Source organism: Apodemus sylvaticus, chromosome 19, assembly GCF_947179515.1.
Source record: "Apodemus sylvaticus chromosome 19, mApoSyl1.1, whole genome shotgun sequence".
NCBI lineage: Eukaryota > Metazoa > Chordata > Mammalia > Rodentia > Muridae > Apodemus > Apodemus sylvaticus.
Window position 1 is genome coordinate 5,014,443 of NC_067490.1, and position 27,510 is coordinate 5,041,952.

Genomic DNA, 27,510 nt, shown 5'->3' on the forward strand with positions numbered 1-27,510 from the left:
TTGCCGGGCTGAGAATCCTCACCTCAAGTCAGTAGACCAGTAGAGGCTTAAGCCCTGAGGTACAGGAGACATCTTGCCTTTGGCATCTGTATTGTCTGCTAAGGGGTACTCTGGAATGTGGGCCGCTCATTGGGACGGTGAGTTCCTGGGACGGTGAGCTCCTGGGATGTGGAGCATCTAGGATGGGGTGGAGCACCTGGGACGGTGAGCTCCTGGGATGTGGAGCATCTAGGATGGGGTGGAGCACCTGGGATGGTGAGCTCCTGGGATGGTGGAGCACCTGGGATGGTGGAGCACCTGGGATGTGGAGCACCTGGGACAGTGAGCTCCTGGGATGGTGGAGCACCTGGGATGTGGAGCACCTGGGACATTGAGCTCCTGGGATGCGGAGCATCTAGGATGGGGTGGAGCACCTGGGACGGTGAGCTCCTGGGATGTGGAGCATCTAGGATGGGGTGGAGCACCTGGGACGGTGAGCTCCTGGGATGTGGAGCATCTAGGATGGGGTGGAGCACCTGGGATGGTGAGCTCCTGGGATGTGGAGCATCTATGATGGGGTGGAGCACCTGGGACGGTGAGCTCCTGGGATGTGGAGCATCTAGGATGGGGTGGAGCACCTGGGACGGTGAGCTCCTGGGATGTGGAGCATCTAGGATGGGGTGGAGCACCTGGGACGGTGAGCTCCTGGGATGTGGAGCATCTAGGATGGGGTGGAGCACCTGGGACGGTGAGCTCCTGGGATGTGGAGCATCTAGGATGGGGTGGAGCACCTGGGACGGTGAGCTCCTGGGATGTGGAGCATCTAGGATGGGGTGGAGCACCTGGGATGGTGAGCTCCTGGGATGGTGAGCTCCTGGGATGTGGAGCATCTAGGATGGGGTGGAGCACCTGGGACGGTGAGCTCCTGGGATGGTGGAGCACCTGGGATGGTGGAGCACCTGGGATGTGGAGCACCTGGGACAGTGAGCTCCTGGGATGTGGAGCATCTAGGATGGGGTGGAGCACCTGGGACGGTGAGCTCCTGGGATGTGGAGCATCTAGGATGGGGTGGAGCACCTGGGACGGTGAGCTCCTGGGATGTGGAGCATCTAGGATGGGGTGGAGCACGTAGGACGGTGAGCTCCTGGGATGGTGAGCACCTGGGCTGGTGAGCACCTAGGCTGTGGGCCGTGACCAGGATGGTAAGCACCATTGCAGCAGCACATGTCCTCGTCTGCTCAGGGTATTCACTGAATTGTCCTTTGCAAGGAAACAGACATGCTACGCGAGTAGCAGTCACAGAGCTGATCTTGCTCCATCTGAGTTCCATGCTGTGGTAAACCAACACCTTTAATGACAAGCATGTCGGGATCTCGTGGTCATCGGGAGACGGCTCTCCCGAGGAGGCTTTGAACTTCTGATCCCCCTTCCCCTTATCCCGAGTGCTGGGAGCACTACTGCATCCAGTTTTGTGTGGTAGTGGAGTTTGAACTAAGTGTGTTGTCTGTGGTAGGCAAATAGCACTAACTGAGCCACAACCCCAGTCCCTGCTTGGTTTAGAGACAGAGCTTCTATGTCCCAGGCTGGCCTCGAACTCAGGTTACAGGCTTGCGTCACTATGTTTGGCTTAAGTATCTGTTTGGCTTACCTTTGTGTGTCTGTGGCTTGTACCAGTAGGCTGTTGTGTTTGGTGGGGAGAGAGAGAAGTTTCTTCTGTGGCCCGTTGGCTGAGGATGTAATGTCTTTTTGTTGAGGTCCACAGGACCCACCATGTGACTAAAGTTAGGTTTCCTCTCCTGTACTTTATGAAAACCTCCAGCTTCTGCAGAGGGGACTCGATCCTTCTTCAGATGTTTTAATGTATTTTTGTTTGTGTTGGGACCTGTCCTGGGAGTCAGACAGGGACAATCACCATCAAGCACTTGGGCGGAAGTAATACTCAGCCAGGTGATGGAAGCAGGGTCCTTTATTCCCATCACTTAGGAGGCAGACACAGGCAGATCTCTTGAGTTCAAGGTCAGCCTGATCTACAAAGCAAGTTGCAAGACAGCCAGGGCTACTCAGACAACTCCTGTCTTGAAAAGCCAAGAGGAAAAAACATTCTCAGGATTGGAGAGATGGCTGAGCAGTTAAGAGTGTTAGGAGCCCTTGTTCCTGCGGAGGACTCGGAGTTGATTCTCAGCACTTGTGAGGTGGCTCACAAACAGCCAGCTGCCGTTTCCTCCTGCACCCATCTACCCTCAGGTGCAGTAACTTCTCCCTGTCACGGCTCTGCTCAGTTTCTTAAGATCTTTAGGAAGAGGCTGCCCTCAGGTGAAGAGACCTTAGCACTGCCCCGGTGGCCCCAGATGAAGGCCCATCCCCAGGATCCCAGGTCCCTCACAGAATCAATATAAGGTTGTCTCTCCCTGGTGGTTTTCCTGGGAGCAGCAGTGAGGGGCAGAGCTGCCTGAGGGTGGAGAACATGACTTAGAAATACTGCCTAGTAAGAGCTGTTAGTTGCACAGCCTTTGGCAAATCGCTTAGTATTTGGTTTTTAACATATGGTTTATGTATTATTATGTGTGAATGAATGGCGGGGTGGGCGGTCCTGAGTGTGGGAGCCGGAGGAAAACAGTGGGATTTCTGCTTTCTTCCCACTGTTCTCTGCGGTCGGGAGACTGAACGACTGTTGTCAGGCCTGCTCAGCGAGCAGCTTCCCGGAGCCAGCCATCCCGTCAGCTCTTTTATTTCCAGTTTTTCAGCTGTAAAATGGAGCAGCGTTTTACTCTAGAATGAATTTTTTGGGTAACATCTTGTATGTAGAGTCCTTCTGTTTGAAGAGGGAAGTATTAACTGTACATCCTTCTGGGATCCTTTGAAGTCTGTCTCCCTCTAGGGCAGTAGCTATCAACCTGTGGGGCGTGACCCCTTTGGGAGTCACATATCACGCCCTGCATATCAGACATTCACATTACGATTCATAACTGTAGCAAAAGTACAGTTATGAAATAGCAATGGAAACAGTAGCCTGGGGGGTCACCACAGCATGAGGAACTGTATCAAAGGTCACCGCTTTTGGCTTTTGGGAGCGGAGACCACGGCTCCAGGGCCATGATAAGGACATGAGTTTGCTCTCTTTGTTCCTGCCCCTGAAGCACTTCACACTGAGGATGTCTTCAGGCAGTGTGTGTGTGTGTGTGTGTGTGTGAGTGTGTATATGTATGTCCGCACCCCAGCACAGGTCTGGATTTGGTAATGTTTCTAGCTTGTACAATGCTCTTTCTTCCTTTCTTTTGTTCTTTCGTTCTGTTTTTTAGGCTGGGTCTTGCTGAGTAGCCTGGGCAGGCCTTAACTCTCCTGCCGTCACCCTCCCAAGCTCTGGGATTCCAGGGCTGTGTCCCTTACATACACAAGATTTCCAGAGAGTTTTTTTATTTCTTCCTTTTTGTTTAGCTTGATGGATGAAACCATAGAAATGGAAGGAGAGTGGGAGGTGGCTCATTTGCTGACGTGCTTGCTGGGAAAGTATAGGACCCAAGTTCAGACCCTCAGCAGCCGTGTTGAAGCTGGGCATGGCGACTTTAATCTGTAACCTCAGCACGGGGGACGCAGAGGCAGAGACAGTCTACATCTCTCACTAGCCAGCTAGTCCAGGGGGATTGGTGGCTCCAAGTTAAGAAAATGATCCTTCCTCAAAAGCAATAGGTGATGAGTTTAGGAAGATGTCCAGCATCGATCTCTGCCCCCACTGCGTTCGCACAAGGAAATATGATGAAGGAAAAGGGAGCTTGCTGTGCCTTTTGTCCTGAGGTGGGCAAGCCTGTACTTGGACTCTGAACTCTATCCTCCCTCTGTTTAGCTCGGGGTCCACCCAGAGGCTGAGCCAGTCATCCCTGTCTCATTTGGTTCTCATCCGGGAGCCTAGGAAAGCCTGTGAGGAAGGAATCTAGGGGAAGAACCCCGGGGGAATCTGTGTGAGGGAAGGGACACAGAGTGCTGAGGGGTGGGTGAGGCAGCAGGCTGTTGGTTTATTTGTTTAATTTCTTTTTGTTTGCTTTGTTTTGTTTTTTGAGACAGGGTTTCTTTTTGTATAGCCCTGTATAGCCCTGACTGTCCTACAACTAACTCACTTTGCAGATGAGGCGGGCCTTGAAATCAGAGAGATCCGCCAACTTCTGCCTCCTGAGTGCCGGAAGTGTGCCACCACTGCCGGCTTCACAGTGTATTAAAAAAAATTAATGTATGTATTGTATATGGACACATACATACCGTGGCATACAGATGGAGGTCAAGGGAGAATGTTCAGGAGTCATTTCTTCCTCCGTGTGGGTCCCAAGGACCAAACCCAGTTCCCAGGTGTGACAGCACACACTTGGATCTGCTGCGCCCCCCACCAGCCTACCAGCCTGCTTTTAGCTTAGTTTTCTTGTTTGTTTTTTCAAGAGAAGGTCTCTCTGTGTAGCTCTGGCTGTCCCAGAACTCACTCTGTAGACCAGGCTGGCTTCCAGCTCATAAAGACCCAGAGCGTGCTTCTTAGTAAAGATTGCTGAATCACACTGGGAAGTAAATCCTGTGGACTGAGATTGCTTCCCCTGTGCCTCAGACTGGGTGTTCTGTGGGGCCTGCGAGATGCCTCACTGCGTGAAGGGAGGGCCTGGGTTCAGATCTCTCACCCAATAGAAGAAAAGCTGCGTATGGTGTGATATGAGGAGGCACAAACAGGATTCTGGGAGCTTGCTGGCCTGCCAGCCTACAGTGAGAGACCCTGGCTCAAAAATGTGCTGCACAGCGCTGCCTCCACTGTAGCCCTCTGGATTGCAGAGTGTGGGGCTAGTGTGAGTCTAGGGCCACCCTGGTTATACAGCAAGTCGAGGCCAGCCTGGGCTAAGAGGGGAGATGCTGTCTTTTTTTTTTCTTTTTAAGATTTATTTATTGTTATATGTGAATACACTGTAGCTGTCTTCAGACCCCATAGAAGAGGTCGTCAGATCCCATTACAGATGGTTGTGAGCTACCATGTGGTTGCTGGGATTTGAACTCAGGACCTTCTGAAGAGCAGTCTTAACCACTGAGCCATCTCTCCAGCACAGAGACCCTGTCTTAGTAACAGCAAATGGAATCAATAGAAGAAAGACTTTCAAGACTGTTCTCTAGTATACACACACACACACACACACACTTAGAAACTTACATCAACAAGAAGTGAATTGCCAGGTTTTCCAGATGTCTCATCTTAAGGAAACATTTCCTCATTTGGTCTACTGGAAAAGTTTTCCTTTGCTCTGAAATATGCTCTGCGCCCACGTAACTTAAAAATAAACATATTTTGACTGTTCAGAGCCCCATCTGCGTCGGGTTTGTAGCTCTGTGTCATTCATTTGGGAATTGCACTACATAAAAATAAAGGCAGAAGATCCCACATCCTTTAACTCTAGAGATTTGAGGAATTTCCTTAGGGTGTTTGGTGTGTCCTGGACCCTCCCCTGCACACCGGATCGATCGATCACTTGTTCTGAACTAACAGCTCCTGCTCTTTGAGGCAGCCACAGCATCCACACTACCCAGAGGGGGCTTGTAGCTCAGGGTCGCTCAGGTCCCAACCCCCCAGCTGCCTGCCGTGATTGGGTGTAATTTGTTTGTCAAGTCCACGCTGGAGATTTGTCCTGGGGTGACATACTCGGCCTTGTAAAGGTGGTGGTCAGCATCTGAGGGAAGCTGTGATTCTCTCAAGAGTGTGTTGTTAGACAGTGAGACTGAGCCGTGCCCTCCTCCCTGGCATCCTGTCCCACACATTCCTGCCATGTTGCTGTCTGTCACTGGGTCCTCACAAGAGCTGTGCAGATGGCCAGCACCATTTCCCTGAACCTCCAAGAGCTGTGCAGATGGCCAGCACCATTTCCCTGAACCTCCAGGAAAGAACGAAAGCATCTCTTCCTTATAACGCACGCAGCCTCAGGCATTTCCTTATAGTAACCCCACCTGACCGACGTCGTCCTACCTTGCTTGTTGTGTCAGAATAAATGGCTCGCACTTAGGAGAGGGCCTTTCCTTCTCTCAGATAGATGCAGGTCCTTCCAGCGGACATCTGTGTTTTGGAACCTCACTGTCTTAGGGCTTCTGTGATGAAACACTCTGACCAGAGCAACTTATACCTTCTCTACACAGTTCATCCAAGGAAGTCAGGGCAGGAGCTCAAGCAAGGCAGGAACCCGGAGGCAGGAGCTGACGTAGAGACCATGGAGGGTGCTGCTTACTGGCTTGCTCCTCACGTCTTGCCTATAGAACTCACAACCACCAGCCCAGGGATAGTACCACCCACAGTGGCCTGGGTCCTTCCCCATCAATTACTAATTAAGAAAACACCCACAGACTTGCCAACAACCTGATCTTATGCAGTCATTCTTAATTGAGGTTCCATCCTCTCAAGATGACTTTAGCCTGTGTCAAGTTAACATCAAATTAGCCAGGACAACCACACGGTGCCCACCACCACCACCTTCCGCATTTATGTAGTCTCTGTAGCACCAGTGTAAGCTGACGGGGCAAGAGCTGGGGAGGGGAGGGGAGGAGAGGGGAGAGGGCTTCCAGTAGCAATGTCAGCAGCCAGATGGCAGCTTTCCCTGTCCAGGTGTGGAAGGACAGAGGCGCTGGGCCAGACGGGTGGGAGGCTGGGGTTGTGGAGTGTGTGTGTGTGTGGTGTGTGTGTGGTGTGGTGTGGTGTGGTGTGCTGGTGGCTGGCCCTCGCCTGGGGGAGGCATTCTCCTCTCTTTCTTTCCTGCACTTTTTATGTTGGTAATCTCTTTTCTTCAAAGCCTTCTGAACTGTGCTGCCCCACCCTGAGTCCCACAGGACCTGTTGGAATCCCTCTAACCACCCAGTGGAGAGAATTACAGTTTTGTGGGAAGAGTGAGAAGAATTTGCATTGCAAACGCTAGGCTGTCCAATCTTATCCCATATTTATCGCAGGAACCAGATGACGGCTGGTTGGTTAGTTGGTCAGTCTGTCCTGCTCTATCGTCCCGCCCTTTCTGTCTCTGTCTCTTGCGTGTCTCACTCTGGCCCAGGCTCATCTAGCACCTGCTGTGTGGCTGGCCTCTGATTTACAAATCATCTCCCCGCCTCAGCTTCCTGAGTGGTGGGATTTCAGATATGTGATGAGCATGGTTTAAAAAAAAGGCCTTTTAGACATGTAAAAATAGCTTAGGAACCCCACCACACCCAGGGCTGCCCCTGAAACCCAGAACCCACTGACATCACTTACTCGAGGTTACCAGACACAGTCCTAGAACCCCACGATGCCCACTGGACAGAATATGAGGAGAGACCAAGAGCAGCGCTCTGCTCCGCACATCTCCGGAGGTGCCATCTTGATTTGTCCTGTGGCTGAAGAGTCTCCCCCAGGATCCTGACCATTAAATCAGAGACTTCTGTTAGAGGCTGGACCTGACCCTTAGCTAAGATACATCACACAGGTGAGCAGCCTTGGGGAGCCAGGTGTAGGACCATAGTTAGGCATTTAGAGTGTGAACCTTGTGTGATGACCCTCAGCATAGTAAAGTAGAACTTTTGTTAGGCTACATGTGTCTGCTTCCTGCTCCTGCCAAGGTGTGAACCACAACACGTGGCATAAGGGGCTTGGTGAGTTCTTTGCTTTTCTTCTGTGGGGTGGAGAGGAAGGGACTTCTTTTTTTGTTTTGTTTTGGTTTGGTTTTTTAGAGACAGGGTTTCTCTGTATAGCCCTGGCTGTCTTGGAACTCACTCTGTAGACCAGGCTGGCCTGGAACTCAGAGATTCGCCTGCCTCTGCCTCCCAAGTGCTGGGATTAAAGGCGCACACCACTATCGCCCGGAGGGACTTGTTAATACTGAGTGCATGTGTAGCCTGTGGCCCTGTTTCTGGTCTGGCCTCTCCTCTAAGGCTAGGAGGGTCTTGGCCTGGCTGGCCACAGCTGCCCTGTATAGAAAACACTGAGCCCTAGGGGCTGCCGAGCAACTGTGGGACTGTGGGACTGGGGGGGGGGGGTTCTGTGGGCCTGTGGACCTAGGGGGGTATCTGTGGGACTGTAGGCCTGGGGGGGTATCTGTGGGACTGTAGGCCTGGGGGGGTATCTGTGGGACTGTAGGCCTGGGGGGGGGTAATCTGTGGGACTGTGGGCCTGGGGGGGGGGGCTGTGGGACTATGGGCCTGGGAGGGGGAGCTGTGGGCCTGTGGGCCTGGGGGAGGAGCTATGGGACTGTGGGCCTGGGGAGGAAGCTGTGGGACTGTGGGCCTGGTGGGGGGGTGGGGGGTGGGGAAGCTGTGGGACTGTGGGCCTGGGGGGGAGCTGTGGACCTGGGGGGGGAGGCTCTGCTCTGTCCTTGCGCACACTTACTAGCCTGGCCTTCCCTCTCATTCCCACCTCAGGCACTCTCCAGAAAAGCCCTTCCGGTCTCTTTTCCTACCTCACTGCATCCCTAAGGTCATGCCAGTTCTCTGCTTCTAGAGCCCGAGCTTGGCCATCAGGAAATCAGAGTGGAGCCTCTGACTGAAAATCGAAGGGGTCGCGTCCTGAGCAGGCAGGGCTGTGGATCCACACAGGGCAGGTGCTGCTTGGGGAGCACAGCAGCTTAGTGGCTGGGACTTTGGTTCTTAAGCCCTGTTAGCAGAGAATGTTACAACACTGCCTCAGCGCCCTCCCCAGTGAGTCTGCCTATGCAGTGGTGTGAGGAGCTAAGGACCTCATTTGGCAGGGTTTCTAGCAGAGCCTGCCTAGGCTAGTGGAGGCTAGCGCTTGCTAAACGTTAGGGTTACCTTTAAACCTAACAGCTGTGCTGTGCTGGGGAGAAGACACTGGGCTAATATGGCTGCCACCCGCCCCCACCCCCACCCCATCCCAGTGCGCCTTTGGAGAGACTTAGGGGGAAGAGAACGCAGCAAGAAGCTTTCACAGAGGCCGTCCCATAAAACATGGTTTCCCGAGAGGGCTGAGGCTGGCTGAATTCTGCAGTCCAGTCAGTCGTCGAAGAACAACAGTAAATGAGACTGTGCCCTTTATACAGATGACCACAAAGCTAGCCCTCTGACTGCGGGGCTGACGGTCGCTTCGACGTATTGAAGTTTATATACTGTTTTTAATAGTGGATTCCCGGGGTGCAGATGTAGTTCAGTGGGAACCTGGCTTCCATCCTCAGCAGCTCAGTAAAGAAGGAGGAGAAAGTTAAGTCTACGACTCGGTCGTAGCTGGTAAAGCATATGGCTCCGGGTCCTTTGTGGAAGGCTTGGGAGTTCGGCTCCAGTGAAGGTCCCCTGCGGACCACTACTTCTGACAGGAAATGAAGCCCTGACTTGGGGCTCCTCCTCTGGGACCACGGCCTGCCTCCCTGATGTGTTGGGCTTCTGCAGTCTGGTTGACTGCTCTTCTGAGCTCACTGCTCGCTGTGCGTGGGCTGCTGCAGGTGACTTCACTAACAGAGGTGCCTTCTGTACCCGGCATTTTCTGTGCCAGCTCCCAACTTCAAGCCATGCCAGTTCAAATCCTAGCTTAGCAGTTATAGGGCATTTAGTCCTTGGGGTGGCCCTGAAGCCTGCTTCATTTACAAAGTGGCAAGACCCCACTAGCATGGCGCTGAGTCAGGTGCCGGGGTCCACAGCACACAGCAGCTTCTGGTAATAGTTGCAGAACGATGCCCTCTGTGTCAGTGCTTCCCGGAGGTCTTCCTGTCCTGCGTGCGAGGCCTTTCCCTGTTACCCGGAGCCTGGCTTCTGTCTCTCATCACGGCATTCATGATGTTCCATTGTTATTTCCTGTTTGCGCTTCCTGTCCAAGTTTAGCCAGTTCTTGAAGTATGTAGCATCTGTGTCTTGGCTACAGCTTTTCCTTGGGCCTGGTGGACTGTCCTCCGCTGTGTGCTGGAAGGCTTTGGGCAGCTGTAGGCCGTGCTGGTCCTCCCTGACTAAACCGCTGCTAAAGAGTGGATCTGCTCACCCACTCACAACTAGGAGGTTAGAAGTGTTTTCCTGGTGCCCACCCATCCCCACCCCGTCTCCCTGCCCCCCAAACAATCAGGGCAGTTTTTGAAGATGCACAGAGCATTTGAAACAACACTCAGTCCACCTGCCCGCCTGCCGTGCCAGGCTTTACTCAGTCTGCGGTCTGCCCTTAGGAGTTCCTGAGCTGGGTGCTAACTGCCTGCCTGGGGCGATGTCTGTGAAGTAGGTGGCACTTTGGAGATTAGAGACTGGACAGCCACGAGTTCAAGACCTGCCTTGTTTACATGATCCCCAGGACTGACCCCTCTACCCCAGAGATTGCACAGGCCTGGAGGCCATGCTGCAGTTCTAGCCTGGGGGCTGGGGGCTGGGGGCTCTGCCGGGAGCCTGCTTTATGGCACTCTGCCATTGCTGAGGACCTGGCGCTAACTTGTCCCCTCTTCCTACAACTGCTATCCCAGCCTCTCCTTGGGAGCCATACGGACGTCAGCCATGATCTTTGGAGGGACTGCTGCTTTCTGTAGGCACACTGTGGCTAGGGCCTGGTTCCTGCAGCTGCAGTGTGTCAGGGACACAGACAGCGGACTGCGGTGTGACAGGATGTGGACAGTCAGCCAGAATGGGCACGGGGGTAAGAAAGAGCGCGAGAGAGCCCAGAAATATCTATTTTAGTGACTTCTTTCCCAAAGTTAAAAATAGTTAATCTTGCCTTATCTGTGCCTTATCCCAGAGCACAGAGGACACACAAAGGCGAGTTTGTGTCAGACTTTCTGTCAGAATACACTGTTGGGCAAAACATGTTTTCTTCTGAATGTTTCAAATAAGAAAACACTAGCGACTAGGAACCAGGGTTTACTGTGACTATCTGGCTTTAAAGTAGCAGGCTATGCTAGTTAGTCATAGTAGCAGAAAGTCTGCTTTTTAGCCATGAATCACTAGGGCTCCAGCCTGTTAACATCACTACATTTTCTAATTGCATTAGAGTCTCTCTGTCTGTCTTTCTTTTCTTTTCTTTTCCTTTCCTTTCTTTTCTTTTCTTTCCTTTTTCTTTTCTCTTTCTTTTCTTTTCTTTTCTTTTCTTTTCTTTTCTTTTCTTTTCTTTTCTTTTCTCTTCTTTTTGACAGGATTTCTCTGTGTAGCCCTGGTTGTCCTGGAACTCACTCTGTAGACCAGGCTGGCCTCAAACTCAGAAATCCTCCTGCCTCTGCCTCCCAAGTGCTGGGATTAAAGGCGTGGGCCACCACTACCTGGCTTGCTTTCTTTTTCTTCTTTTTCCAAACATTGCTGGGTGATCCTCACCTCTCAATCCTCCTGACTACACACCCACACCTTTCCCCCCACACCCTCCCCAAGCACCACACAGACCTTCTGATTGTATATTTTTATTTTATTTGGTTCTTTTGGACAGGGTATATCTGTGTAGCCTTGGCTGTTTGACAGCTTGCTTTGTAGCCCAGGCTGGCCTCTGAGTTCTGTAGAGTTCCAACTGCTTCTGTCTTCACGGGCTGGGATTAAAGGCTACACACCAGCCAACACACCAGCTTGTTTGCATATTTAAAAAAACCAACCACAATTCAAGGCAGGACTAACCCTGTCTTAGCGTAAGGCCTGGGATGAGAATGAGACACCACAGCATCTTCTGAGGCCTGGAGAACACCGCCTTCCTACTGCCTTGAGTCAGGGCGTTTCCACAAACACAAAGAACCTTTTCAGGGCCGGGACCCCCTCTGCTCAGCTGCTTTCATTCCTTGAAACAAGTACTTGGTAATTGAGAGCCCAGAGCCCTGGGGCCTGGGCTGTGTGTCCTGTCGTGTACATGAGGTGTGTCCACTCCTCCTCCTGTGGATGCTCACAACAGTCTGGTGTCATTTAAAGGGTGCTCTGACTTTCCCCAGCCTGGTTGCCATGGTACTCGGCCCTTCCCATGGCCCCCAGGAGGAGGAAAGCTGCTGTGGGAGCTGCTGCTAGGCACCAGAACCAGTCCTGACTGGGGCCTGACCTTGCCGCCCAAGTATTCTCACTGTGTTGCTTTTAGGCGTGGCTTCGAGTGGAGTAAGCTGGGTCCTACCCTTGAGCAGTTTACAGTCTTGGAGCCACACAAAGCAGGCTGTAAATACAAGTGTTAAGGGTTGGCTCCAGGTTGTCCCTGCTTTGTGACCTTGGGCCAGTTAGCCTGGAACTCAGTTTGTCTCCTTGGAGAGAATTGTATGCATTTCTTATTAGGATCCAATAATCAAAGATCACTTGGAATGGTCAGTGGCACCCAGTAGTTAATGAGCACTGCAGTCCCCAGCACATAAGTGCATGCGCGCACTCAGCCTGAGGGCAGGAGGAGGCGGAGCAGGAGGGAGGAGTGCTTGGGTAGGAAAGGCATCCTTGTTGGAGCTGGCAGAGAGGACATCTGGAGATGGTGCCCAAGCAAGTGGGCTGTGCACAAGGTTCCCGTGGGGGAAGGGTCTGGATATATCTGAGAAGCCACCAGGAAACTGGCAGGGTAGTAGAAAGTTAGGCTGGGTGTGTGCTTGGAGGCTAGGACATGAATTCCCTGGTAGATAGGCAGTAAGGGAGCCTGTGCAAGCCTTGGAGGCTAGGACATGAATTCCCTGGTAGATAGGCAGTAAGGAGCCTTTGCAAGCCTGCCCTGTTCACGCAGGCTTGCTTCTCGGGTACGTAAAGGGCTAAGCAAGAGAATCGGGAGTTCACCGCCGGCTCCAGTAACTTTTTAAGATTTATTTATTTATTTATTTTATGTATATGAGAACACTGTAGCTGTCTTCAGGCACACCAAAAGAAGGGATCAGACCCCATTACAGATGGTTGTAAGTCACCATGTGGGAATTGAACTCAGGACCTCTGGAAGAGCAGTCAATGCTCTTAACCACTGATCCATCTCTCCAGCCCTGGCTTGAGTAACTTAAGAGAGACTGTGTCTCAGTTTTAAAATGAGATCTGGGGCTGGAGCTGGAGGTCGAGTGCTGGCTTCCCATGGTTAAGGCCCCAGGTAGATCCCAACATTGACCAAGACAACCGCAGCAGGGAGCCGTTTAACACCAGGCTCCTGAGCTCTGGACCAGCAAAGGGATGATGAAGCCCAGATAGATGAGTGAAGGGTTGAGCGAGGGACCTAAGCTGCTCTGGTGAGGGCTGATGGTGCACAGGGAGACTGGAGGTGCCCTAGACACACACACACACACACACACACACACACACACACACACATGCAGGTGGTGGGGGTGGGGGGAGGAGAAAGCAAGGGGGGTAGAGAAGGGGCAAGTTATTAGAAAGAAACAACTCCTCCTGGGTTCCTCATGACCGATCTGAGCCAGCTTCGTCAGGCTGTAGTTAGACTACAGCAGCAGGAGACAGAGCTCACTCCCTCCCTGTGCATCCAGATGGCCTGCTTTGTCAAGCTGGCCTGGGTCACAGCTTCTGCATCCTGGTGGCTGCTGTCTGGCTTTGCCTGCCTGGAACCTCTGCACCTCCAGAGACGGAGCATGCCAGCCTCCCACGTGTGAGCAGAGGCTGCCGCCGCCGAGCTGGCCTAGGTCTAGCCTGCTGGTCAGGCTGCAGCTGGGCCCTGGTGCCCATTGCATTTGAGACTGTGAAGGACAAGGCACAGTGAAGGGAGAACAGGGTTTTATAGCCGCGGAGCCTTCTGCGAGTCATTGGAGGGACTGGGATTTCACGCTTGCAGTCAGCCTGTCAAGAGGACTCCGTCACAGCCGAGCTGTAGCAGTGTGATAAGGGAGCACCCTAGTGTCCTCTGGAGAGGCCTTAGCCTGGGCAGTTTGGGAAGTGTGCTCTCGCAACAGGGAGCCTGGGCGCAAGTCGGCCTCACGGTTATTATGACTTTAGAACAAACCCTGGCCCTTGTTTTTTTACTCACTGTGTTGTGCCCCACCCCACACACCATCCCTCGGTCATCTGGTCTTCACAGCCACCTCTCTGAGGGGCACACTTGTGCCCCTGCCCTGCACTGTGCCATCTGCAGTGAGCTGGTTACCTTCCTTGCTCTGTGTTCATTGTTTGTCGTTCAGTTGTCACTCGGGGCATGTTATACAGAGCTGCCGTGTGTCACACGCTTGTTCTGCAGGCGAGGGAGGAGACTGGGACGCGGCACGGTGAAGCAGGCCACCTCGAGGTCAGGGGACTGGGACGCGGCACGGTGAAGCAGGCCACCTCGAGGTCAGGGGACTGGGACGAGGCACGGTGAAGCAGGCCACCTCTGGAGGTCAGGGGACAGCCTATAGCATGGCTCTTGCCTCCCACCTCCTGCTGTTGTGCTCAGCTTGTCAGACTTGGTGGCCTTGTCAGACTTGGTGGCCTTGTCAGGCTTGGTGGCCTTGTCAGGCTTGGTGGCCTTGTCAGGCTGGGCAAGCACCTTTACCTGCGGAGCCATCTCGCCAGTCCCCAGTGCCTAGAGTTTAAGGTTCAGAGCCTAAAGACCCTGCGTCAGGCTCTTGACAAGAGGCTTTGGCATTTAAAATGAGCCTGGGCTGTGTAGGGAGAACACATCTCGGCAGAACAGAGTTCAGAAGATCCTGCACCCATCCGGGAGGTGATGTTTGGGTGGTGGTGACACCAGGCTGAAACTCGAGCACTCACTTTACCACCGACCTCCCTAGCGTGAGTGATTTCAGTCCAGCTTCCAGTCGGCCTCGGGAGCCTGCTTACCAACTTCATGTACAGCACAAAGGAAGCCGGGAGGTGGTGGCACACACCTTTAGTCCCCGCACCAGGGAGGAAAGGCAGGGGGGCCTTTGAGTTCGAGGCCAGCCTGGTCTACAGAGTTGCAGGACAGCCAGGGCCACACAGAGAAACCCTTGAAAAACCAAAAAAAGAAAGAAAGAAAAAATGAAATAAAGCAAAGGAATTGGTCTGGATGCTTTCCCAGCCCCTTCCTCACCAAAGCCTCTGGTTTCTAGAACTCTCCTGTGATATAGACAATGAGATGAGCAAACGCTGTTGTGTTTGCTTAGACTACATCTGCTATTTATTACGGTGTGTCGTGTTCATGCGTGTGTGTGGTGTGTGTGGTGTGTGTGGTGTGTATATATGTGGGGGGTATGTGGTTTGTGTTTGTGTGGTGTGTGTGTGTGCATGCGTGTTTGCATGTGTGTGTGTGGGTGGGTGTTTCTGGGAATTTAACCCACAGCAATTCCTCTGTGGCAAGTAGGCAAGTACTCTACCACTGAGCTTTATTCCCGGCCACCCCCACCCTTATAACCACTTCTTTGAACAGTCGAGTACCACAGTGTTTGCTCTGTAGTTTATAGCATACCCACAGGTGTGTACACCACCACCACAAAGAAATCCTGGAACGGTTAGGATTCACCTAGCATGTTTCTGTAGTGCCTCCCACCACAAGCACCACGATCTCCTTCCTGTGTGGGGTTTGCGCCCAGGGCACACCCGTGTGAGCAGGTCTGTGGCTCACTGTTAGGCGATTGAAGCCTGTCTGGTGAAGTCGGCTGCACCCACTCTGCTGAGCGTCAGTGATCCTGTGTCGTGCTGACTGGGACGCTGTATGTTGTTCACTTTTCTTAGCTAACGTGTGGAGGTAGGCCTGTGTCTCTCTCATAGTAATGGCTTATACGGCAATAATAGATTGAACTTTCTGAAGACCTGCCAGGCTTTCCTAAGTGGTTGCATCAACCCTTGTCCTCCCGGAGCCTGAGGTCCCGGAGCCTGTGTCCTCGCGTGTTTGTTACTCCTGTTTTCACTCTAGCTGGCCGTTTTGTGTTGTTTTTTGGTTTGTTTTTCAGTTTTTTGAGACAGGGTTTCTCTGTGTAGCCCTGGCTGTCCTGGAACTCACTCTGTAGACCAGGCTGGCCTCGAACTCAGACATCTGCCTGCCTCTGCCTCCCAAGCTTGCCATTAAAGGTGTGCGCTACCACCTCAGGCTATGTCAGCTGTTTAAAATGGGTACACATTATTTTCCTTCAAGGTGAACTTTTTTTTTGAAGATTTATTTATTTATTATATGTGAGTACACCATTGCTGTCTTCAGACACCAGAAGAGGGTATCGAATCTCATTACCAATGGTTGTGAGCCACCATGTGGTTGCTGGAATTTGAACTCAGGACCTTTGGAAGAACAGTCAGTGCTCTTTTTTTTTTTTTTTTTTTTTTGATTTGGTTTTTTCAAGACAGGGTTTCTCTGTTATAGCCTTGGCTGTCCTGGAGCTCACTATGTAGACCAGGCTGGCCTTGAACTCAGAAATCCGCCTGCCTCTGCCTCCCAGAGTGCTGGGATTACTGGCATGCGCCACCACCACCCTGTCAGTCAGTGCTCTCTTAATTGCTAAGTCATCTCTCCAGGCCTCAAGATGAACTCTTAACTGTGTTCCCCAGGATGACTATAAACTTTTCAGCTCAAAAATCCTCCTGCTCAGTCTCTGGAGTAACTTGGAGGAACTGCTAAGTGGCTATATACAGTGATTTAAAAAAAATGTTTACTTCATAGGTAACAGTATCAGACATCTCTTCACAGGTTTATCTGCCATTTACATTTTCAAAGCCATTGGCTGTATTGGGCTTGATCTGCTTCTTAATTATTGAGTCCTGCGGAGTGCGCTCGCTCTCTTGGAAGGGTTCGTTTGAGAGTCCAGAGCTCCACTCATGTTGCTGGTCGCTCCGGCTGCTCTCGCAGACTAAACATTACTGTCTGAGGAGATGCTTTGAAATCAGCGATCAGCAGCGGAAGCATATAAACCGACATGGCCTTCAGGCCTGCGGAGGGTCCCGTGTGTGGGAGGGGAGGCGGCCGCAGGAACTGCACAGCAAAACCGCACCGCCTTCCTCTAGACATTGGACATCTTTGGATTGTCTGATTTCTTCCATTTCTTTTGTGACTGTGATTGACATCTTCCAAAAGGCTTGTCAAGGCTGGTGTCTTTGAAAAGACGCTGACATATTGGATTAATTTAATGTGATTTTCAGTTATTCTCAGGGCTGGGGTATGGCTGGGTTGTAGTGCACTTGCTAGCATGCGTGAACACCTCCATGGTCAGTCCCCAGCCCTGAAACCACAACAGAATGCTTGTGTCATGTTTGTTCAAGTGTTAGGGTTTTCTTCCCAGAGGGTGGCAGGGCTGAGTTTTAGGGCTGTCATTCTGAGGACTGTGGCCTTAGACCAGGCTGCCAAGGCTGCAGGAGAATCCCTAGAGAAAGGGAGAGCCTGTACACAGATGCTGACGCACCTCTCCTCAGTGGAAGGCGTTTGCAGAAAGCCAGGGAGGGCGGAGGCTGTCCCCTCGTCCCCAGGACCACTGGTCTCTGGAGCTTGCCTGGGTCTGCCGAGCTGTACCCGGGCTCCGCTCCAGACCCCTGTCTGGTTATCGTCTGTTTCCCCTATGGCAGCCGAGTGTAGCTCAGGACGCTGGCCTGCAGCCCTTCCCCTGAACCTTCTGCAGGAATAAAACCCTTGAGAGCGTTGCCTCCTACCTAGAGTTAGAAACCGGGCCTCACGACAAGCTGGCTTTGCTCCAGCCTGCCCGTGCTCCTCCACATGTGAAACCTGTTTGTTTTGGCCAAGACTTTTAAAGAAAATACCTTCCACACACATCCCGACTAGAACAGCCCTGCCTTGTTCTCCTCCCCCCACCCCACCCCCGCCTTTCTTCCCCTCCCTAGTTTCTTCTAGATGGTTGCCCACACCTCTCCTTGCCTTAGTGTCTGTCCTTCTGCAAGCAACGGCCACGAGAGGCCATTCCTGGTCACTCAGCAGCAGAAAATCCTCTGGAGTTTAACGGTTAGACATACTTGAAGGTTGTTGGACTGCATTTTTTTACTCTGTGTGTATGTGTGTGTGCACACGTGTGTGTGAGCACTGGACTGACTGAGCTGTCCCCTCTTCCCTGTCTCCCATTCTCCAATGTCTTTAGCTGTCACACCAAGAACTGATGCCTTGATACCAGCTTGCCTCAAAGACTGCTGGGGGTGGGGTGGGGGTGGGGTGGGGGACTCTCAGACTTTCTGATGTCGGCAGACTGTAGTCGTTGCAGTGATGCTGAGGGAAGCTGAGGGCTGGGACCGTATGCAGTCCTGTGCTCCTGTTTCTCTAGCCTTGGTTCTTGCTGTTTTTAAACTCAAAGGCATGAACACCTGCTGTTACTGCCTGTCATTAAAAGGCCCAGTGGGACCAGGCATGGTGGTGCACGCCTTTAGTCCCAGCTCTTGGAAAGGCAGGCAGATCTCTGAGTCGGAGGCTAGCCTGGTCTACAGAGCAAGTTCTGGGTTAGCCAGGGCTACACAGAGAAGCCCTGTCTCAAGAAACAAAAGTAAGCAAGCAACGACAACAAAGACCCAGTGGGTGAATATGGACATCCACTTCTTATTTAATTTTTTAATTTTATTTAATTTTATATTTTTTTCGAGACAGGCTTTCTCTGTGCAGCCCTGGCTGTCCTGGAACTTGCTTAGTGGACCAGGCTGGCCTTGAACTCACAGAGATGTACTTGCCTCTATCTCCCACGGGCTGGGATTTTAGGTGTGCTGCAACACCCATGCCCAGCAGATATCTGCTTCATAACATTTTACATTTTGGGCCAGAGATGCAGCTCAGTTGTTGAGTTGCCTTGCTTGCTCTAGACCCTGGGTTTGATCCCCAGGGCTGGGCGGGGAGAGAGGCTTCATTGGTAATTGCTGCCCAGTCACTGGATGTGCAGCAGACCCTAAGAAAGGGGTTGGTGTGTTTCCTGAGTGGCGCTACTGCTCTGGAGCCTGAATCTCTCCTGTCTCTGGCAATGGGGCTGCTAAGGGAGGCTCGGCGATTTCTTTTCATACTGGCAACCGTGGTCCATAGCGTTTGCTGAAGGAGGATGCAGACAGACCAACTCACCTCTCCCATAGAGTGGGTCAGACCAGGGCCAGGGACTGACTGCCAGGTGCTGGCCGTGCCTGCTCTCTCAGGGCTTTTATCCCGCGCGTCGTCTCCATCTTATCCCCCAACTCCCAGCTGAGGACCTAACCCAGGGCCTTTGTACTTGCTATCACTGAACTAAATCCTCCCATCCCCCACCCCCGTTTTTCTGACATCCTCTCAGTGAACCTGGTTCTCACTGATTAGCTAGTTCTGCTGGCCAGGGAGCTCAGGGAGCCTCCTTTCTGCCTCCCAGCAGCAGGGTTATGGCTGCCTGCTGCACACCTGCCTGCTGCACACCTGCCTGCTGCACACCTGCCTGCTGCACACCTGCCTGCTTCACACCTGCCTGCTTCACACCTGCCTGCTTCACACCTGCCTGCTGCACACCTGCCTGCTGCACATCTGCCTGCTGCACACCTGCCTGCTTCACACCTGCCTGCTTCACACCTGCCTGCTTCACACCTGCCTGCTGCACACCTGCCTGCTGCACACCTGCCTTTACATTTTTCCTCCTGAATTTACATTTGCTTGTGAGCTACCTGATAACGGGGGCTGGGGACCCAAACTAGGGTCCTCTACAGGAGCGATGTCTTAGTTTGGGTTTCATTGCTGTGAAGAGACTCCATAACCAAAGTAACTCCTTCAGAGGACAACATTTCACTGGGGCTGGCTTAGTTTCAGAGCTTCAGTCCATCATCATGGTAGAGGCCTGGCAGCGTGCAGGCAGCCATGGTGCTGGAGAAGGAGCTGAGAGCTTACATCTCAATCCAGGGGCAGCAGGAGGCGACTGTGAGCCACACTGGGCACAGCTTGAGACTAGGAGACCTCAAAGCCTCCTCAGTGACACACTTCCTCCAACAAGGCCACACGTAGTAGTGCCACTCCTCTGGCCAAGGATTCACACACGAGCCTGCGGGGCCGTATCTATTCCGACTGTCACAGTGTGCACCTAAGCAGTGAGCCGTGTCTGCAGCCCTTGTGGGCTCACCTCCCCTCTGCTCCGCGTGCGAGGCTTGTGCTGAGCACCATGTGAATGCCAAGGGGAGACTCGAGCGGAGGCTGGCTTCAGAACTTAGTTATCCAAGCGTCGAGATACACACACTCCTTTACTCCCAGCACGTGGGAGGCAGGGGCAGGGGCGAGCAGGCCTATGTGTGTGAGTCCTACGTCGGCATCCCTTCTCACTAAAGGCCTGAAGCAGTCAGTCCCAGAAGGCGCTCCTCTGGGTCCCATGAGGGCTGTGTGTGATAGACTGTGGCTAGCACAGAATACGCTGGGGCGAGGTCCCGCCCATTCTCCTATTCAGTGAGGTTCTTGTGGGTCTGGGGTCTTGAGAAAACTAAGATGGGTGCAGGGAGGAAGGGACGATCAGATCACCTGTGGGCAGACAGCTTGCTTCTGTTTAAAAGACCCTCAAGCTGCCCCCAAAGACCAGTAGAGTGCTGATAAACACTTTCAGTAAAGTAGCCGTTCATGAAATTGGCGTACTATTTTTTTTTCTAGGTAAAATAATAAAGGCGCTGACACAAAAAAATTAGGAAAAATATCCTATTCACAGGATATCCTAAATATCCTATTTTAAATTTAAATTTAAAATTTCCTATTTTAAAAACGAGGACTGTGCTTAACTAAGGAGGTAAAAGACGCCTGTGGTCAACCCTTAGGATGCCATAGAGAAAGCCGACCGCTCTCCTAAGTGTATGGGCCAGCAGACTTAGCGCTGTGAAGACAGCTGGCTGTACTACCAAAACTAGCCACCCCATCAGAAAAGCAGTCCTACAATTGTACAGATGCACAAAATAGCTACAGTCATCCTAAACAGAACAAGTCATGCTGGAGGAGGCACAATCACTAGTCGCAACCTGTAGAGCCAGAGTCATGGAGACAGCATAGCACAGGCATGCAGGCCAATGGGCACAGAAGTCCATACAGCTGTAGTGTCGGTGTTTTAAATCACTACTGGGTGTGTAAGAACATGGAGGTCAGAGCACTGCTCCGTGGAGTTGGACCGCTCATCCACCTGTATGTGTAGTCGGAGGACTGAACACGGCTCGTCAGGTTTATGTGGTAAGTTCCTTCACCCGCTGAGCCACCGTGCCAGCCAGCAAAGTTATTATAAACATACACTGGATTGAAAAGACCACCCTTTAGCAACCAGTGCCGAGAGAACTGGAAGCTCTCTGTAGATGGATGAAACCTGACAACCCCCTACCCCTTTCACTCTATAGAGTCAGTATAGATCAGTGCCCTACAGATAAAGCTTTGAAACCACTAGACGGAAACTCCCAAGACATAGGCAAGGGCCGGAAGTTTCTGAAAAGAGCCCCAGTTGCACAGCAAACCACCCTAAGAGTTGACAGATGCGCTGATGTGAAGTCTAAAGGTTTACACACTGCAGAGGGAGCAATCACCAGAGTGAAGAGACCGAATGGGGGAGGGGAGGGGATCTTCTCAGACAGGGGCTGATGTAGAGAGTATATAAAGAACACTAAACACCCCCAAGATAAACCTTCCAGTCAGCAGGCTAGTGGACCGGACTTACAGTTCTCAAAAGAAACGCAAAAGGTCGGTAAATATTTGAATATGTGTTTGGCTTCCTTAGTCACCTGGGAAATGGAAATAAAACTTACTCTTTTGAGATTCCATCTCACCCAGGTCACATTGGCTAACAGCAAGAAGTGAAAAAGGACAGAGCTGGCAAGGCCGGGTCCATACCTACTGATTGCAGCAGTTGTCACAGGAGCCAAAAAATGGAAATCACCCAGATGCTTGCTAGCAGGTGGATGGTTGAAGAAAATGGGGCAGGCCTACGCAGTGGGGTAAATGCTGATGTGATCCTGAGGGAGCTGAACACCATTATGTTAGGTTAAAAGCGTGCGTGCACGTGAAGTGAGGGGGGGGGCGGAGAAAAAGTGACTGTGACGAGTGGAAAGGCCCCTGGGGAGCAGAGGGAAGGTGGGGGTAGGGCAGCAGTGGCCCTTGAAGCCAGAGAGGGACCTAGGGGAGGAGATGAGAAGAACCCGTGTGTGTGAAAATACCATAAGGAACCCATTACTGGGGCCACTAAATCAGCCACTTCTGTTGTTTTGAGACAGGGTTTCTCTGTGTAGACTTAGCCATCCTGGAACTTGCTTTGTAGACCAGGCTGGCCTTGAACTAAGGAGAGATCTGCCTGCTTCTGACTGCCCAGTGCTGGGATTAAAGGCATGCACCACCACCACCTGGCTGACTTTTTAAAAGTCCTTGTTTTCCGTAATTAAAGCATTACATCTGTAGAAGCAGAGAGGTTGCTGTGTGGCGTCAGCCCCACCATTTGCAGTGTAGAGTCCTACTGGACCACAGCCTGGGGATTGTAGGCAGCATTGTTTGGTGTTGCACTGTGCCACCAAAGCTGCAGAGAAGTCACGTGACCTGACACCGTCCAGCGCCGCCAGAAGCGCCTTGGAGTCATCACACACCAGATCTTGAATTAATTTTTGGTCTTTGTAGGTCCAGAAATATCTTACTGTTACTACTACTACTATCATTGTTTGCTGTTGTTGTTTATTATTGTTATTTTCACACTGAGTTAGAGGACCCCACGTGGCTGTAGCCCACAGTTTAATGAGGTAGTACACAACCTGACCTTTGATCGCAGCAGATAGCTCTTTGCTATTCCAGGCCAGCCAGAGCTACATAGTGTGATCTTGGCTTAAACAGACAAACTGAACATGTCTTAAAAACTCATAAGTGTTACAGCATTAGATTATCTAGTAGTCCTCCCCCTCTCTCTCCCTCTGTGTGTGTGTGTGTGTGTGTATGTATGTATGTATGTATGGTATTATATTATTATTTTGTGTGCTGTGTCTCACTGTGTAGTCCAGGCCAGGCTGAACTCAGCATCTTCAGCTGAACACTTCCAGAGACAGTTTATGGATTTTTTTTCCTTAAAGATGGTTTTTAGATGACATTGGGGCCCTGGGCCCTGTTGTGGAGCTTTTATTTAATGAGTACAGTTGTTTCACAAACAACTCCAATGTAGTTAGAATAGTCCAGCAGAGACAGAAGGACACCTTTACTTAATGGACAGGGTGCAGAGCAGTCATTGACCCAGTGTCTTCAGAGCCTTTCCTCCCAAGTCAGGCATGCACACATGCAGGCTGCAGCCAGTCAGAGTGCGTTCCTTAGCCTTTTGTCGTGAGCAGTGACCTGCTCTGACCTGAGGTAGAGTCACTGCTTGCTGCCCTTTGCTGTTCTGAGAAGTGAAAAGCACTGGGCCATTGTCTTAGTCAGGGTTTCTGTTCCTGCACAAACATCAGGACCAAGAAGCAAGCTGGGGAGGAAAGGGTTTACTCAGCTTACACTTCCACACTGCAGTTCATCATCAAAGGAAGTCAGGACTGGAACTCAAGCAGGTCAGGAAGCAGGAGCTGATGCAGAGGCCATGGAGGGATGTTCCTTACTGGCTTGCTTCCCCTGGTTTGCTCAGCCTGCTCTCTTATAGAACCCAAAAATACAGCCCAGAGGTGGTACCACCTACAAGGGGCCCTCCCCACTTGATCACTAATTGAGAAAATGCCACACAGCTGGATCTCATGGAGGCACTTCCCCAACTGAAGCTCCTTTGTGATAACTCCAACCTGTGTCAAGTTGACACACAAAACCAGCCAGTACAATTGACCCCTTGTCAACTTGACACACAAACACATCACTGTTAAGCCTCAACTCTTACTTTCTTATTTATCCCCAAGATCTAAATTACTTTAAAAGTCCCACAGTCTTTACATATTAAAAGTTCAATCACTTTAAAATGTCCAATATCTTTAAAATTCAAAGTCTTTTTAAAAATTCAAAGTCTCTTAACTGTGGGCTCTGCTAAAATACTTTTTTCCTTCAAGAGGGAAACATATCAGGGCACAGTCACAACCAAAAGCAAAACTCAGACTCTACTGGTTCAATGTCTGGGATCCAACTCACGATCTTCTGGGCTCCTCCAAGGGCTTGGGTCACTTCTCCAGCTCTGCCCTTTGTAGCACACAGCTTGTGTTCTAGGCTCCAGCTGCCTGTACTCCACTGCTGCTGCTGTTCTTGGTGGTCATCACATGGTACTGGCATCTCCAAAACACTGCTATCTTCCACTGTAATTAGGCTTCACCAATAGCCTCTCATAGGCTCTCATCAGGGTGACAAGCTCTGCTCCTATGCATGACCCCTTCAAGTCCTGGGCCATCAATTGCAACTGAGGCTGCACCTTCACCAATGGCCTTCCGTGGCCTCTCACTGTGCCAAGAGCCTCAGCTGCTCTTCATGACCCCTTCATGCCTTCAAAACCAGTACCATCTGGGTGACTCTTACACAGTACCAAGTCCAGCCACAGCACAAAACACAACTGTGGCTATCTCTGGAACACACTCTCTGTGCTCTCAGAAAACACTTCCCAGAAGATTTCATCTCAGTGATGCTGGTCTTTTCTTAATCACCGCTAATTTCTTAGCTCCAGCTAACCAGCATCAATAGTCCCAGTAATACAAAGGGTTGCTTTAGTGGTTCTGGTGTCTTGTTAATCACAGCTGATTCTTCAGCCCCAGCTAACCAAAACCACAGAATCTTCACAATCAAAACATGGCCACTGTAAGAGTCTTTACTCTTCCCTCTAAAATTTCACAAGCCAGGCCTCCATCTTCTGCACTGTTCTCAACATTATCTTCCAAGATCCTACAGAACATTCCACAGAACTCTTAACACTGAATGGATTATCGAGCCCAAAGTTCCAAAGTCCTTCCACAGTCCTCCCAAAAACATGGTCAGGTTGTCACAGGAATACCCCACTACGTGGTACCAATTTGTCTTAGTCGGGGTTTCTATTCCTGCACAAAAATCATGACCAAGAAGCAAGTTGGGGGAGGAAAGGGTTTATTCAGCTTACACTTCTGCATTGCTGTTCATTACTAAAGGAAGTCAGGACTGGAACTCAAGTAGATCAGGAAGCAGGAGCTGATGCAGAAGCCATGGAGGGATGTTCCTTACTGGATTGCTTCCCCTGGCTTGCTCAGCATGCTCTCTTATAGAACCCAAGAATACCAGCTCAGAGGTGGTACCACCTACAAGAGGCCCTCCCCCCTTGATCACTAATTGAGAAAATGCCCCACAGCTGGATCTCATGGAGGCATTTCCCCAACTGAAGCTCCTTTGTCTCTGATAACTCCAACCTGTGTCAGGTTGACACACAAAACCAGCCAGTACAGCCATTCCTAAGGACAGCTGAGGCTGGCTCTTCGAGTATCATGGGGTTTGCCAGCTGGGAGAGCCGAGGCATACTGTCTCCTGTGGCTTCTTTTCCCTCGCGTCCCAGCCCGTAGGGAGTGGCTGAAGTCCTTTAACATCCGGAGGAAGCTGTGCATCTCGTATCTGGGTCTCGGAGAGAGGACCACAAAGAGCTGTTTCCAGAGTTGGTATCTCAGACTGTTCCTTTGCTTTCCACTTCAAGCGTAGTCGCAAGATCAGCGGCCTGGGTCTAAGAAGGGAGCGTCTGCACTGATGAAGACACTGTGTCGGTAGAGTGGGTTCCACACAGCGAGCTCTGGGAAACCGCTGCCCAGAGAAGAGAAGGCAGGGTGACAGTGCACATTCCTCCTCTGGCTGGGTGAGCCGTGGCCTGCTGACCTGCAGGTGAAGGGGCCATCTGCAGCGCGCTCTTTCCCTGTCTCTCCTGCTGGAAACGTGTGTTGAGTCAGTGTGCAGAATGTTCTAGATGTGCACTCAGAGGAGCCTCTGTCCTTGAAGCACCTATGGGAATCTGTACATAATTTCAGAGGAGAAACAGAAATGTGACATGATTCAGTTTGCACCAGTCTGTGGATGGGAGAAATACTTTCCTTGACGATTCTTTCATACACTGTCTTTATACACGATTCATACAAAATCAGTTGACTCAAGATAGACATGTTGATTACTTAAACTTTTCCTAAAATATGAAAGCCCATTTACCGTTATTTAATATGCCCTCTTGGTTAAAAAAAAAAATCAAAACTGTAAAATTTACAAAATAGGGGGCTGGAGAGATGGCTCAGTAAGAGCAGTGGCTATTCTTTCAGAGGACCGGGGTTCTATTCCCTGCACCCTCATGGCTGCTCAAAACTGTGACCCCAGCTCCCGAGGCTTCAACACCTGAGTGTAGGCAAAATATCAGTGCATAGGAAGCACAAATAAATTTACAATACATTAATCCTTTGGATCCCCATAACCTGTAAAAAATTAACTTTTTTTCTCTGTACCTATACAAATACAGTCTATGTTTCTTTCACCTGTGATAGCTGAATTGCCTTGGTAACTGCGTGTTCTGTTGACATACCTGGAGACCAGGGCAGTGGATTCTGTGGAACTGGAGTTAGGCACAGTTGTGAGCTGCCCAAACATGGGGTGCCAGGAACAAAACCTGTGTCCTCTGCAAGAGTGTTCTGTGCTCTTAATTGCTGAGCCACCCCTCCAGCCCCTTTTATTGGTTTTCTTTAAAAAAAGTCATGAGAAGCTGGACATGGTGGGTGCATGCCTTTAATCCCAGCACTCAGGGGCAGAGGTGGGTGTATCTCTGAGTTCCAAGATAGCCTAGTGTTCCAGAACATCCAGGGCTATGTAGAGAAACCCTGCCTCAAAAGACCTAAATAAACAAATAGTTAATTATCGTATATTATATATGTGATTATATATATTATATAGTACACAATTTAATGTATAAATATGATTTAAAATATATAATATATTAAAACCTATGTTATTGTTGTTATATATAATGAAAGTGTCCTGAGTTGTCAAAAGCCACCCTCCTGTCTCAGGCCGCTCGGGTGACGGGACTATAGATGAAGCACTCACCCGAGCACCAGCTGTTTTTAACTAAAGTGTATGTGACTTTTCTTCTTTAGTAATGGATGGATCAGGTACTCTGATGTTTGACGCTCTTGACTGTCCTGAGCAGTCCTGAGATTTGACCCAGACTGCTCCTTGAAAAAGCCCAGGCTGAGGCTGGAGAGCTGGTTCATCGGTTAAGAGCACTGGCTGCTCTTCCAGAGGTCCTGAGTTCAGTTCCTAGCAACCACATGGTGACTCACAACCATCTGTGATGGGATCCGATGCCTTCTAGTGCTTCTGAAGAGAGTGACAGTATACTCACATACATAAAATACTCAAATTTTTAAAAAAAGAAAAAGATAAAGCCCGGGTCGTCACCAAGCAGCAGAGTGTGACAGGTTGGGAACCTCAAGGATGTTTCTAAGGGTCAGCCACCAGGTGCGGTGCTGCCTCAGGAATCTTGATTGTCCTGGCTGCAGTCTCATGGGAGGTTCTGCTTTCTCTTCTTTGCCTGGCTGCCCAGTGCCAGGCCACCTTCCAGAGGAAGTGAAATTTTCCTCTTACTCTCTCAAAGGCGTGTCGAACCCTTTGACATTGTAACACCACATAGTTATCTGTGAGGTTCATGATTAGGAACTACACAATCTGGCTGCCATTTAATAATCTAAAAAAATAATAAGTCTTAAAAAAAAACAAAACAAAAACCTTTAAGTTTACAACTTCCGTTGGGCTGGGTTCATAGCTGTCCCCGGGGAGGTAAAGACAGAAGCATCCTTTGAGATTGGCGAGCAGCTGTAAGTCTAGCAAGGGTCCCTGTCTAAATAAGGTAGGGAGAGAAAGGAGCGCAGTCGGAGCCCCTGGCCTCCACATACATGCACACACACATGAAC

General features: G+C 50.9%; 1 protein-coding gene and 1 long non-coding RNA gene across 7 annotated transcripts in view; one reads left to right on the top strand and one right to left on the bottom strand.

Annotated features, from left to right (window-relative positions):
- Anks1a (ankyrin repeat and sterile alpha motif domain containing 1A) overlaps positions 1-27,510 on the top strand; it is a 156,379-nt gene that overhangs the window by 19,594 nt on the left and 109,275 nt on the right. The gene's annotated exons all lie outside the window — the stretch shown is intronic.
- On the bottom strand, positions 35-1,667 carry LOC127669101 (uncharacterized). 2 transcript variants are annotated; one of them, XR_007974296.1, is made up of 3 exons: positions 1,006-1,667; positions 414-515; positions 35-247 (listed from the first exon to the last, which is right to left on the bottom strand). It is a non-coding gene; the product is annotated as an uncharacterized LOC127669101 (long non-coding RNA). The 2 variants fall into 2 exon arrangements; XR_007974295.1 differs by lacking the exon at positions 1,006-1,667 and adding an exon at positions 567-662.